At 39.9% G+C, this 13691-nt stretch overlaps 1 protein-coding gene across 6 annotated transcripts in view; it reads left to right on the top strand.

Moving 5' to 3' along the window:
- Positions 1-13691, top strand: part of CNTN4 (contactin 4) — a 1173040-nt gene that overhangs the window by 1061947 nt on the left and 97402 nt on the right. The window lies entirely within an intron of this gene.

The following is a 13691-nucleotide window of genomic DNA, read 5'->3' as shown; positions in this document are numbered from 1 at the left end:
TAGTAATACCCTTGTGGCCCTGTTTGACGACTGTGCCATCATTCTCTTAACTTCCTTGCCCTCCCCCCTCATCCAAGACTCTAGCTGTAAGCCATTTCGGAACCCTTCCAGGATGATTAGGTAGCAAGAGCCATCACCATCTAGGTAGCCCTCCCACCTTGACATAAGTCTTTGCCCAAGATGATTCATTGCCTGTTGGGCTTGGATGAGATGGAAATCAACAACTCCATTCTTTCTGATGATATAGAAGATCACCAGGCCTGCCCCAGCCTCCTAAGATCTTCCAGGCTTTATTGTCCATCCTGCCTCTATGTTCTGCAATCCCCTAGCACTCTCATCTTAACTACTTATGTAACATAAGAACCACTGGATCTTGCCAACTACCCTGCTCCTGCATCCTTGAGACTTCCAGATCATTCTATCTCCCCAGGAGCTGTTTTTGTGTGCTGTCTCCCCCAATTAAAGTGTGAGTTCCTTGTGAGCAGAGATTTTCCTGATTTTCCTATCTTTAATACTTAGCAAATAGTATGCACTTAATAAATGCTATCTCATTCATTCATTCCCTAGGATAGCCTTGTACTGAATATCTTTGCAAAAGTCAGAAGATTGGATTTCTGCCTAATTCCATTGTGAGGCATATGCCTAGCATATCAGTACGTTTATACACCTGCTGTAGAAAGCAGACCCTTCTGAATGAGTCTTGAGTTGTTACTCTGCTTCTATCCTCTCAGTATGAGGTTTTCTCCATTATCCTTTCCTAGCTATGGAACCCACTTTTCAGTAGCACACAGAGTGCTGGGAAGCTATAGTATCCAGACCTCAGCCATTTTTTGCCCTACTCTCACAATTTACCATCTGGATTGTCAAAGTAAGGAAGCAAATTAGCAGGTACAGGGAAACTCATAAACCAGGCTGGGATCATCTAGCATTGATTATACCCAGTGGCAAAGGGGCACAAAGCAGCCAATTATAGGAAGCATATAAATAACAGTAATATCCATCTACCAAGCTGAGAATTCATAAACTTGCCATAGGAAGTTCTGCCTGGATAATATATGCTTCAGAGCATCATTCTGGCTCAGTTTAGCAAAAGTCAATAGAACCTGATCCAGGACTCAGATGTAATCACCACCATCACCATCATCGTCAACTAAGATTTACATAGCACTATGTTCCAGGCACTCTGCTAAGCACTTTACAATTATTATATCATTTGTTCCTCATAACAAGCACGGGGGTAGGTGCTATTATTATGCCCAATTCAAAGATGAAGAAACTGAGGAAAATAGAGGGTAAGTGACTTGGCCAGGGTCACACTGATAGTAATTATCTGGGGTCACATTTGAACTCAGGTGTTCCTGACTCCAGATTCTATCCACTGCACCACCTTGCTCCTGCATTTATGACCATAGTCCTTGGTATTGTTAGGCTTCATGTCCCCTACTCCTTTTGTCAGTTCTGGGAGTTCCTATAAGCTCCATCTGTTAGGGTAAAACCTACAGCCTCTCAGTGTGGATTTTAAAGAGAATGTGGGGCTCTTTGAAGGAGATCCCATTATTCCTGTCCTTCTGTGGGTTGCAAGAGTAAATATGGAGACCCATTGCTTTCTCCATTTAAGAAACTGTTCATGGCAAAAAAGGATGACCTAGTTTAAGCTGTGGTTAGTGCATACTTGATGAGTCTTTAATTCCCTTCCCTCTTAGGGAGTGTATGAGTACAGTGCATTGGTTCCTAATGCCTTCTGGATTGTTTCTCTGTTGGAAGTTACAGGATATAACAAAGATATGGTCTTGCTCCCCTCAGCCCAAACGCTAGACAGAGCCAGGGTCAGGTTTCATTAGAAATGAGAGTTTCATTTCCCTCAATGGCTGGAGCTTCACATTATCATTTGAGGGCAAAAGGCAGCAGCCTGATACAACCACTCTAAAGGGACTGACCCAGGGAGTTAGTACTCTCAGCCACAAGTGGAATAGAGCTCAGCTAGAGGGTCAAGAGAGACAAGTAAGTCTTGTAGATTGAGTACAAAATAAAGAATCCAAGAAGGAAGGAAGAAAAGAAGGGAGGGAGGGAAGGAGGGAGGGAAGGAGGGAGGAAGGGAGGAAGGGAGGAAGGAAGGAGGGAGGGAAGGAAGGAAGGAAGGAAGGAAATAAGCATTTTTGAGCACATACTATGTGCCAGGCACTGTGCTGAGAATTTTACAAATATTATCTCATTTCATCTTCACAACAACCCAGGAAAATCATCATTATTCCCATGTCACAGTTGAGAAAATGGAAGCAGAAGTTAAGTGACTGGCAAGTCACACAGCTAGTAAGTATCTGGGGTTGGATTTGAAGCCAGGCCCGTGCTCTATACACTGTGCCACCTAGCAGCAGTGAATACTGTTGGACTCGTACTCTGAGATGTTTACTATCTTTGGCTCTGGGCAAGTAACAACTCTCAGTCTCAGTTTCCCCTTCTATAAAATGAGACTATACTAGCACCTATTCTATAGGGCAGTTCTGTGGATCAAATGAGATAACACATTTAATGTGTCTTCCAAACCTTGAAGCACTATATAAATGATGTAGTAGCAATCAATGTCCCTAAAAAAATTTAGATTTCATTACTGTCCAGATATGAAGCATGGATCTAAACAAAAGAGCTATGCAATAGAGAGTAGCAAAATCAAAGGACCATTGAAGTACATACTTCTCTCATCAGGCTGGTGACATCTGGAGAAGGACACAGAACTAGACAGGTCTTCCTGTTCTGCTAGATGAACTATAACTCCTTTTTTTTTTTCAGAATTCACTACATACAATTATTTTATTTAAAAATGTATAAGCAGGGGCAGCTAGATGGCACAGTGGATAGAGCACTGGCCCTGGAGTCAGGAGGACCTGAGTTCAAATCTGGCCTCAGACACTTAACACTTACTAGCTGTGTGACCTTAGGCAAGTCACTTAACCCCGATTGCCTCACTAAAAATAAAATAAAGTTAAAATTAAAATGTATAAGGAGCACCTACTTTTAAAGCAATTATTTATGAAACCGTGTTCTTCGAGACACATGTTAGCATTAAAACAGCTTAAAGAAATGTCATGGGGGCAGCTAGATGGTGCAGTGGATAAAGCACTGGCCTTAGATTCAGGAGAACCTGAGTTCAAATCCAGCCTCAGACACTTGACACTAGCTGTGTTAGCCTGGACAAGTCACTTAACCCTCACTGCCCTGCAAAAAACAAAACAAAACAAAAAGTTAGAAACGTCATGGCTATCTATTTAAAAGTTTTGATTCTTTTTTCCTTTCATATTTTAATATTGGCATACATGAGGGAAAATTAAATTCTTGTGTTGAACGTGTTATAGTCAATAATTTTTTTAGACTATTCATTGCTTAATCACTGCTATGGTCTTGGAAGATTTCAATTAAATTTCAAATAAAAAATTAAAGATACGATGACAGCTTTGCTGTATTTTTTTCTACAGTGATTTTTTTACAACAATCTCTGAGGTCAATGTTATTACATACCTGTATTTCATGTTGTTACATGCCTGTATTTAATCCAATTCAGTCATATTCCATTTTTTACAGAAAAAAAATACTAAAATACATATTTCAGTGAAGGCAAAGGTGTGTGGTCATGAATGACATTTCTTTAACTTTCAGTATATACGGGAATGGGGTGGGAGTTGAGTGGCAAGAGAATCTTTTTGAACATGTAGATGTTTACTCAAGCAATCTATGGTGTAATTTAAGAGAAAAATTTGTGTTCGTCTTGCCTAGCACATTGTGGATTTTGTTTCAATAGTTTAAGGCTACTTTGAAAAAAAAAATCATAGAGAAAGATTTACCTGGCCACAAAAACAACTTCCTGGTCCTTCTTCCCACCAGAAGATTGATGAGTAGTAAATGAAATCTGCATTCTTCGTACCTTCAGTGGGATAGATTTGTAGTTACCCTGGGTAAGTGGATGTTTTCATGCCTTCAGTATGAGGTTATATAAACTCCTGTGCACACAATGTTAGACCTAAATTGAATCAGTTAAACAAATAAGAGTTTATTTCCTTGGTCTGATAAGTGTTTCAGATTTGGGCAGCTGTCTCTGAAACCCAGACTTTTTTATTCAAGCAAGTTCAAATCCAGAGGTTGTTCTGGGGTATATTAAACCTAAATCTTACCACCAAAGCAAATTATCTCTTGAAGAACTTTGTCACCAGGGTCTCTCTTCAATAGGGATGTCAATTTCTGCCACAAAGGCTTTACATGGGAGGATCAATGGCAGGTTTATCTGAAATTGCCTCTGAGTGTATTTCTTCCAGTTGACATTCATTTAAATTCTTGATCTAATCCATCTCTTCTTGTAAGAGGGAAAAAGAATCATCTTCTAAGTGAAATCAAAGTAAGGATATTTTTCTAAGGTAACCAAAATGAACAACTTTCCATTGGTAGTGTGAAGGCTAGCCTAGTATTAAGAAATTATCTTTCTTTTATGCCATAAACGTAAATGCTTGACCTTTACCCCAGTTACCCACCAAGATTCTTTTTTTTTTTTACCCACCAAGATTCTTGCAGAACTAAAAAGTATAAATACCATTTTTGATAATAAATTTTGTTGGGGCAGCTAGGTGGCACAGTGGATAAAGCACCAGCCCTGGATTCAGGAGGACCTGAGTTCAAATCCAGCCTCAGACACCTGCTAATTCCTAGCTGTGTGACCCTGGGCAAGTCACTTAACCCTCATTGCCCTGCAAAAATAAATAAATAAATAAATTTTGTTTATCTATATTGGCAAAACTGAATGGAAAAACAAAGGGAGTATATGATGAATTTAATTAGGGTTCCTCCTCAATCTAGAGAATTCAGGCTAAAAATGTTCTTCTCTCCCACTAGTCAAGCAGGTTATTTTATCTGAATTACCCAGACATTTGTTCTCACTCTCTGTGGACAGATATCCATGCTATGCCAATGCAACTAAATTATATGTCACCATTCCTTTGTTTCTAGAATGCAAAATGAGATGCAATCTGAACACACCCAGAAGGCAGCATGTAATGACCTCTGAGTGAAGTTCATTTTTAATTCTTCATAGACTAGTTTATTCTATGTCTCAGAGTATAATTGTATATAATATGTATAGTATATATATATATATATATATATAGAGAGAGAGAGAGAGAGAGAGTATAATTGTTTCAAGATTAGATCACCCAGAAACTGATTTATTAGATCATTGTTCTTCAAAATGGGAGATCCCTGAGGAGCTATGGCATAACCTTAGGTGAGCCATGACCTGACCCCAAACCTTGAGTGATCAACAAATCAAGGGGTATCAAGATGGTTCACAATCTGAAAATAACCAAATCTACCTTTCTCCTTCAACATTGTCTCATTCCCAGTCCCTCTTCTGAAAGTTACCAACCTCCCCCTTTCTGAGCTGTCTATTAGGTAGTTATAACCTAACTTATACTGGATACCTATAGAAGCCGCTTGAACAGATGTGATTGAGAACATTGTTCCCCCTCCAGCACACTACCTTCTTCCCCATCCAATCGCTTTGTGGTTACAACAGGATCCCTCAGAGGTATGTTCTGTGCTTAGGCAGTCACTAGTGAATAATACCCACCTGACCCATTTTTATTCTGGGTGTGACAGAGTAGCACAGGATGAGTAGAAATGGGTGGTTTGTACCAGATCACAGATCCTGTTACTTTACCTTTCCTCCCCAATGTGTTCCCTCTTCCAAACTTCATCATTACTGTCCAAGGCACCGCCATTCTTCCAGGGTTTACAAACTCTAGAGCATCTTTTACTATTCATTCTCACCCTATGTGTCCAATAAATTGCTGAATCATGTTGATTCTACTGATACATTTGTCCCTTTCTGTCTATCCAGACAGCCACCACCCCAGTACAGACCCTCACTGGACTATTGCAAGGATCTCCTAATGGTTTCCCTGTTTCAGCTCTCTCCTCTCTCCATCTCTTCCTCTAGCAAAGTCAGTTTCTAAAAGTGTAAGTTTGGAGATATTACTTCCCTACTTTAGGGGTGCCATATTGACTCTAAGATCAAATGTTATTTTATCTTTCATTCTTTTTAAATTACATAGTTTGTATACATTTATAATGTATACAAATATCAGTACAGTGTTATCATTTCATTATTGTAATTATTAAAATATACATATATTGGGGAAAGTATAATCAAAATTCTTTAACTGATAAAGATATATGATCAAAAAAGTTTTGAGGTCATTGCCCTGTATTACAGACTATATAGATTCCTTCATCTCCTTTCTCCCTCTGAATCTTCCTAATCTCGCATTTGAGACCAAATGGGACACTTCCATGCACATCAGTCTTTCAGTAGGAAAGAAGAACTTGGAAGTGAAACTAGGCACTATAAGCAAATCTGATTTGAAAAGAAAAAAAAAGGATTTTGTTAGAGAAGAAGCTGAAACTAATGACTATATAAAATGCATGGATCACTTATGGATTTTAATTAGCTGTGCTATCCTGGGCCTTACCAACACTAAGGAATAAGACAGAAAAATAACCAAAAATGATTTAGTGAGAGGATTTGCCTGGCTCTGTAGTTTGAGACAAGTCACTTTGCCTCTTTGGCCTCAGTTTCCTCATTTACAAAACAGGAAGGGACTAGATTGTGTTTAAAGATACTTCCAGTTATAAACCCTAAAAAATAGCTGAATTGACTATTTTTAATGGGAGAGGGCAGCTAGGTGCCACCGTGGATAGAGTACTGGGCTTGGAATCAGGAAGCTTCATCTTCATGAGTTCAAATCTGGTCTCGGGCACTTATTAGCTGTGTGACCCTGGGCAAGTTGATTAACCCTGTTGGCTTCAGTGTTCTCATCTGTAAAATGAGGTAAAGAAGGAAATGGCAAACCATTCCAGTATCTTTGCCATGAAAGCCCCTAATGGGGTCACATTATCAGACACAACTGAAATGACTGAACAGCCCAACAGGAATGGAGAAGGAGAAGGATAAAGAAGAGGAGGAGGAGGAGGAGGAGAGTGGAGAGAAGGGGAGGAGAGGTGGGAAGGAAAGAAGGGGGTGGTAGAGCTTTGTCCCATCCTTCCCACCCCCCCCAGGCACAAAACAGCATCAAGGTGGCAGCTGTGATAGTAACATTGACAGTAGCATAGAGAGAAGAAAACTAAAGCAGCTATGTATAAAAGGGTGGTGGAGATTTTTTGTTAGTTTTTGCTTCTTAAAAAACACTTATTTTTATAACAGGAACTCATTCAGGGGTCCGGAGGACTGAGAAAAGATACAAAGAGGGGGCAGCTAGGTGGCGCAGTGGACAGAGCACCAGCCCTGGATTCAGGAGGACCTGAGTTCAAATCCAGCCTCAGATATTTGACGCTTACTAGCTGTGTGACCCTGAGCAAGTCACTTAACCCTCATTGCCCTGCAAAACAAAAACAAAAACAAAAAACAACAACAAAAAAAGAAAAGATACAAAGATACTAGCAAGATACAGGTGTAACCTGAGTCCCAGAGCCCATTGGAATGGGAATCTCTCCATCAGTGAGGAGAAAGTCCCATGCCAATGGGTTTCAGACTCAAGATACAAAAGGAATTAGCAGTCTATGATTGGCTAGTTCTTCCCAGAACCTCTTTTTTAGGCAATCACCCAAGCCACCCATGTCTTCCTTCTTTTCTAGGCTCTACTTCTGATTCTCTGGACTGCTTCTACCATGCCCCTAATCTAGTTCCTTCTCCCATCCCTGTGTCCCTTTGTCCCTTTATTACTTCCTTTTATGAATTGTCCTCCTCGATTAGAGTGTAAACTCCTTAAGGGCAGGGTCTGTTTCTGATTGTATTTACCTTCCCAGTGCCTGGCACATAGTAAGTTATGTTGCTTTGACTTGTTGACCAACTGGTCTTACTGAAGATTTCTGGCATTCATTTCTAAATATGTTTTCTCATTCTGTTAAAGACTTCATCTACTTGATTCCATCCTATTTCTCTTAAACGCCCCTATTTGACCTTGGCCTTTGCATTTCCTTGTGTCCCTTTGTTTGTCGTATAAGAGTGTTAGGCATATTTGGTAACCATACAAGAGAGACTAACCTTTCCTAGTGCAAGGTCCACACCACCCTCCCAACCCATTGTTAGAAAAATTGTCTCTCTCCCACTGTGAGTATCATCATTAGCCATTCATATATTTCTTAACTATACCTCTGAGGGCAACAATACTATGAACTTGAGGCCTCTAAATTTGGCCACAAACTTGTTACACATCCTGGTGGTTACACTTGTAATAGGGAGTTGGGCCCTGATTCTCCTTGTCCAAGGAGAAAACAAAAAATTACTTCTAATGACCTCCAGAATCTCCTTCTCCTTATAAAGCTTCTTCCCTTTGTCTCAACAGTAGCTAAAGATGTTCCCAAGAACCATCAAGAAATCCAGAGATCTCAATTGGAAGGAGAGCCTACTCTTTGTGGTTATTAGGAAATTACAGAGTTGGCATCTTTTGTTATCGGCTCCTAGTTCCCCCAGAAGGAAAAATCAGCATTTTTAAAGGTCCTGTGTCCCCCTTCTGGCTTTGATTTACTAGACTGACAAGGTCAGTTCTTCAATAGCTATAACCCAAAGCCTCATTTTAAGAAACAGAGATTCAATTTATCTCATAATTCCACCTACGTTCCCAGCCTCTGTGGATCCAAAACCTCCAGGTGACAGCCAGAGACCAAATGCTTTTGAATTCTATAGATAATTTCCTGCCTGCTGTAAATGAAATGAAGTCTCTCTATAGGAAAAAAAAAAAAAGAAGAAGTTCTCTGTCACATCTTTATTTTTACCAGTTGATGCCTTATCATTTTTGGCTCTTCTCTGATGCTATCAATGATTAAAAAAATAGCCTGCAGGTAGGTCAGTACTAACCTATTCTGAACTAGGAACAGATTTACATTTTCAATTCCTCTTATCTAATATAATCAGGATCCATGGGTATTAGAAACAGCTCCATGTTGCATAGCAGGCTGATAGTTTCAGGTCAGCAAATGGGGAAATTTAAGGAAAAAATGGAGCCTACAATAAGTATGTGGAGAATCCTATTTTTTCCCTATAACCACTAAGTAAAAAGAATAGCTAAATAAAAATATGAGATGGATTCAGTCCCTTCTAATCATGGGGACTAGATTTAGGAAAGCCTTAATGGAAAGATCAGGATGTCTGTGTCCTTTTCTGGTCAGGGGAGAAAGAGGGGGAAAAATGGGGAAAAAAGGAAAAGAAAAAGGAGGAAAAAGTGGATTCTCAATATTGGCTTTGAATGAAACTCAGGGATTTCTTGATTTCTTTCTAATTTACACCCAAGATCAAGTGTTTGTTTTAAAAATATCTTTTGGCTCATGGAATTCCATAAAAGCATATGGAAAACTGCAAGTCAAATTGTGTTTTCAGCTTTTCTGAGAAGTGTCAGATAAAAGAAGTGGAGCCAGTTGCATACATCTTGAGATATTTACATACTTGAACTTGTGTGATGATTTCTGTCATAACGATATTATTTTTAAGATACTATACCTATGATTTCATTGACATGATAGCTAATGATAATAGCAATTGCTGGTATTAATATAGTATTTTAGGGTTTACAAAGCATTGTATTTTATGTATGTGTGTGTTTAGATATAAAATCTCATGAGAACCCTGTGACGTAATTTCTGTCACCACCCCCATTTTAAGCAAAATAAGTAAGTCTGAGAGAAGTTAAGTAATGTGTCCAGGGACACACAGCTGGTAAAGTTCTACATCAGGATTTGAACTCTTCTTCCTGACGCCAGATCTAGCAATCTATACACTGTGATTTTTCTGTGATTGATGGTCTTAGAAGTTCTAGGGGCTTATAGCAGAGTAGAGGTGAAAGGAGCAAAGGTGTAAGCATGCAGCCAAGAAGGGCGTTGTAGCCAGCAGCACCAAAGTACCAGAATAAAATATAATTGGGAAATATTTAAGGAGAAAATAAAAATAGAGTAGAACACAGGCAATGCTAAAAGCAAAGATCTTTATATATGATTTGGTGGTCCCCATTTTTCTTTGTATTTGACACCACTGGGTTAGAGCAGTAAGGATTTAAGTGACTTGGCAGGATCATATAACCAATGTTTTTAGATGGGTCAGTTCAACTGAGGTCTTCTTGACAAGGCTGACTTTCTATTCACTGCCCCATGTTGCCACCCGTGAAAATTATTTATTTCTTTTTAAAAAATTCCTTCTCTTTTATGAGCAGTAGACCCACACTGAACCATGCTCACTCTAGGTTGCTTGACCTAGAATGCACATTAATGGAGAAACCACATCCTATACGACTTTGTTCACATACAAATATGAGATCTTCCTGCATTCTTATATAATCTCATGTGCAGTAACACCTACAGGGTCAGGACGGGTCTTGAGTCAACATTGCCTGATTTCAGGGGTAAAAACAGATCTGCTTGCCCTTAAACATCTGAATGGGCTGGCCTTCTGCAGTGTCTACAGTCTTATTATTAGAGATTCATTCTTTTTTATTAAAACTGTGCACAGAAACAAGAGAAGGGTAGCAAGCTATCATCTATTATTATATTTTCTTGGTGTGGATTAGATCACCAAATTAGCTTGTTTCCATGACAAGCAATGGGACAGGCAAACACTGGCAACAGGAAATCAGGCTGGACAACCTATTTTGGAGTTCCGAGGGCAGGAAATGCAAAGTGGGGAGATGAAACCAAAAATCTCCACCTCTTAATTTTGCCTGTCTTTGCCCTGGGTTAAGCCACTTGATGGTTTAATTTTTCTAGGTCTACAAAAGTATCATTCTGGTACATTGAAGAGGTAAGTACTGTGTCCTTCATGGTTTGAAAGAGTTAAATCACATCCCAAAGTGTTCAGCATACTTCTGTAGAGGACGGAAACTCAACACAAGTGCCACCTCATTTCCTAGGTTTCAGTTGGCAACATTGCATGAAATTTAGTCAATTATTTTGTAAACAGGAATATGATTAACTCTTTGAAAACTATTTTTGCCAACTTGTGTAAAATTTTGGAAAGCTGAAAATGATCATTGTGGTAATCAGGATTTGATCATGACTATTTTTGTCAGTACATCTGCTCTCTGGAAAATAATCAGACAATGTTTATCGAAGAATTTGTGTGTGTGTGTGTGTGTGTGTGTGTGTGAGTGAGTGTTGTGTGTGCATGTTGTGTATATGAAAAATGTATCTGTCTCTGTCTCCCTGGGATTGGTTTGATGTGGCTTGTTTATATTTTTTAATTGATGCAATGATCAGAAATGGTACCAGAAATCAGACTAGAAGGTTAAAGGTTGACAATTACTGTTTTCAATGAAGAGTTATCATGAAGATGCTGGCAAATGACTGAACCTAAGGACATAGGCTTAAAATGGTATTGGAAAGACTTTAGTTGATGAGGTTAGTCTAAGAATTTGGTATATGGATTTACTATTCAGATCTTGGCTCCAGCCTCCATCCTCTGGGATGGAGTTAAGTCAATGGCTGGATGATACATTGATTGGTTGCAGAAGATATTGTACAATGTGTTAATCAGCCTGTTAAAGTCTCACTATGTTGTCTTTTTTTTTTTTGGTGGGTCAATGAGGGTTAAGTGACTTGCCCAGGGTCACACAGCTAGTAAGTGTCAAGTGTCTGAGGTCAGATTTGAACTAAGGGCCGGTGCTTTGTCCACTGTGCCACCTAGCTGCCCCCTATGTTTTCTTTATGTCAAGACCAAACCCCAGTGTTCAGTTCCCTTCATAATGACTCCATGGAGAGCTAGCAAGGTATACACCCCAATGTTTTCCCTTCCACTAACTCCAGAACCTGATAGTAGATGTGCCACATCTCTTGGTACCAAATAGAACTCATACTGATGCTGCTGGTCACTCTTCAGGCACTCTCCAAAGGAGACTGTACCTAGTGCTTAAGACTCATTCTAGAAATTCCATCACTATTTTTCAACCCCACAACATTTTTTCAAATACCTTCATTCAATTTTACTGTCTGTATAAAGGATTTTTCCTACAGGGAATATATACCCTGAGTCACCTGGCCCTGTCCGAGTAGCAGGAGAGGACAAACACTTGCACCAGCTTGGCAGAGACCATTCTGTCAATCTCTCTGTCAGTCAATAAGCATTTATTAAGCCCTTAAAAGCCAGGAATTGTGCTGATTATGCCAGGGATACAAATTCAAACGAAAAGAGAATCCCTGCCTTCAAGGAAGTTACATCATAATGGGGGAGAGGAGGTAAAGGGGGAGGAAGGAGTGGAATATGTGGGGGAAAAGAGGTTCCCAGGCTGGAGCAAGATGGCAAAGTTCAGAGAATCAGGAAGGTCTGGATTATGACCGTTCCCTAAATTGGAGTTGTTCCCAGATCTCACCAATTGTAGAAGGGACCCATAGGAGTGGAATCAGGAGGCAGCTGAGACACAGTGGCTAAGTCTGGAGTCAGGGTGACTCAGTCCCTCTTTGAAACTTCCCATATGTCAGCTTCCCATAAGTCACAATTTCACAGCCTTGGCTGTGGGCTGGGCGTGATTTTTACAATGAGACTATTCAACCTATGACCTGATTCATTTAGATCTTCAGTTACTCAAAGGTAAGGGTCTGGATTAGGGCCCTTCTAAGAATATCCCATGATGAGAAAATCATCAGACGCAGGTCATAGATTCCAATTTAGGAATAATGCTTAAAGGCAGGTGTTGCATAGAATGGTTTTTATAGCATCTACATCTATGTCACCATCCTTCCCTTGCAAAACATAATCATTTGTGAAACATTCCTCCCTGACTATCCAGGTGATGTGGTAGGGAATGAGGTAATGAGGGAGATTATAGTCCTTACCCTAAAAAAAGCGTTTCAGTAGATGCAACCAGAGGCAGTGGGGGAGGGATGGATTGTTATCCTACTTAATAATAAGGGCCAGATGCTGTCAATCATATGCTATCTTCAACCACTCTGACTCCTGTTTAACACCAGAGGGTTGTGGTTATCAGCCATGGCTGCCTGTGTTCATCCCCTGCCCTAGAACTCCTGGCATTTGGAAGTTAAACCCTTGGTGTTGCTTCTTGATTCTGTAGCTCATAGCTACAGAATGCTTGGACTTGGCCGGCTCTCTCCATAGCAGCGAATTCAATGTCACATGTCTTGTTCTTGTTCTGGGGAGATTCAGACATTCGTGAGTTAATGTGCAAGTAACCAAAATAATCACATGATATATTTAAAAGAGAAAACTAATAGCTTATGAGGCTGATTAGTCATTAAAGTGGTAAGATTTAGATGGAGGATGGGATGAACTGTGGACACAAAGGCCTATAAGAATTGCCTATGCTTTTTTTCTTTCTTTTCTTTTTTTTTGGTGAGGCAATTGGGGTTAACTGACTTGCCCAGGGTCACACAGCTAGCAAGTGTTAAGTGTCTGAGGCCAGATTTGAACTCAGGTCCTCCTGACTTCAGGGCTGGTGCCTATCCACTGTGCCACCTAGCTGCCCCTATGCTTTTTCTGGGAAGAGAGAACTGTTTCAAACTATACTTTTCCCTGAGCTCTAATGGTTGCTTATCTTAGCATAGAACCTTAAAAGATCATAATTCATAAGGTTTATAAATCCCACTCGTTACACATACCTGAGGAGGAAGAGAAGGCAAAGAAGAGAAAAAGGGGAGGGGCAAGAAGTAACAACGTCTCT

The sequence above is a fragment of the Dromiciops gliroides genome, chromosome 1 (assembly GCF_019393635.1).
Source record: "Dromiciops gliroides isolate mDroGli1 chromosome 1, mDroGli1.pri, whole genome shotgun sequence".
Taxonomy (NCBI): domain Eukaryota; kingdom Metazoa; phylum Chordata; class Mammalia; order Microbiotheria; family Microbiotheriidae; genus Dromiciops; species Dromiciops gliroides.
Note: the sequence above shows the minus strand (reverse complement) of the source record. Positions and strands in the feature narration are given on the sequence as shown.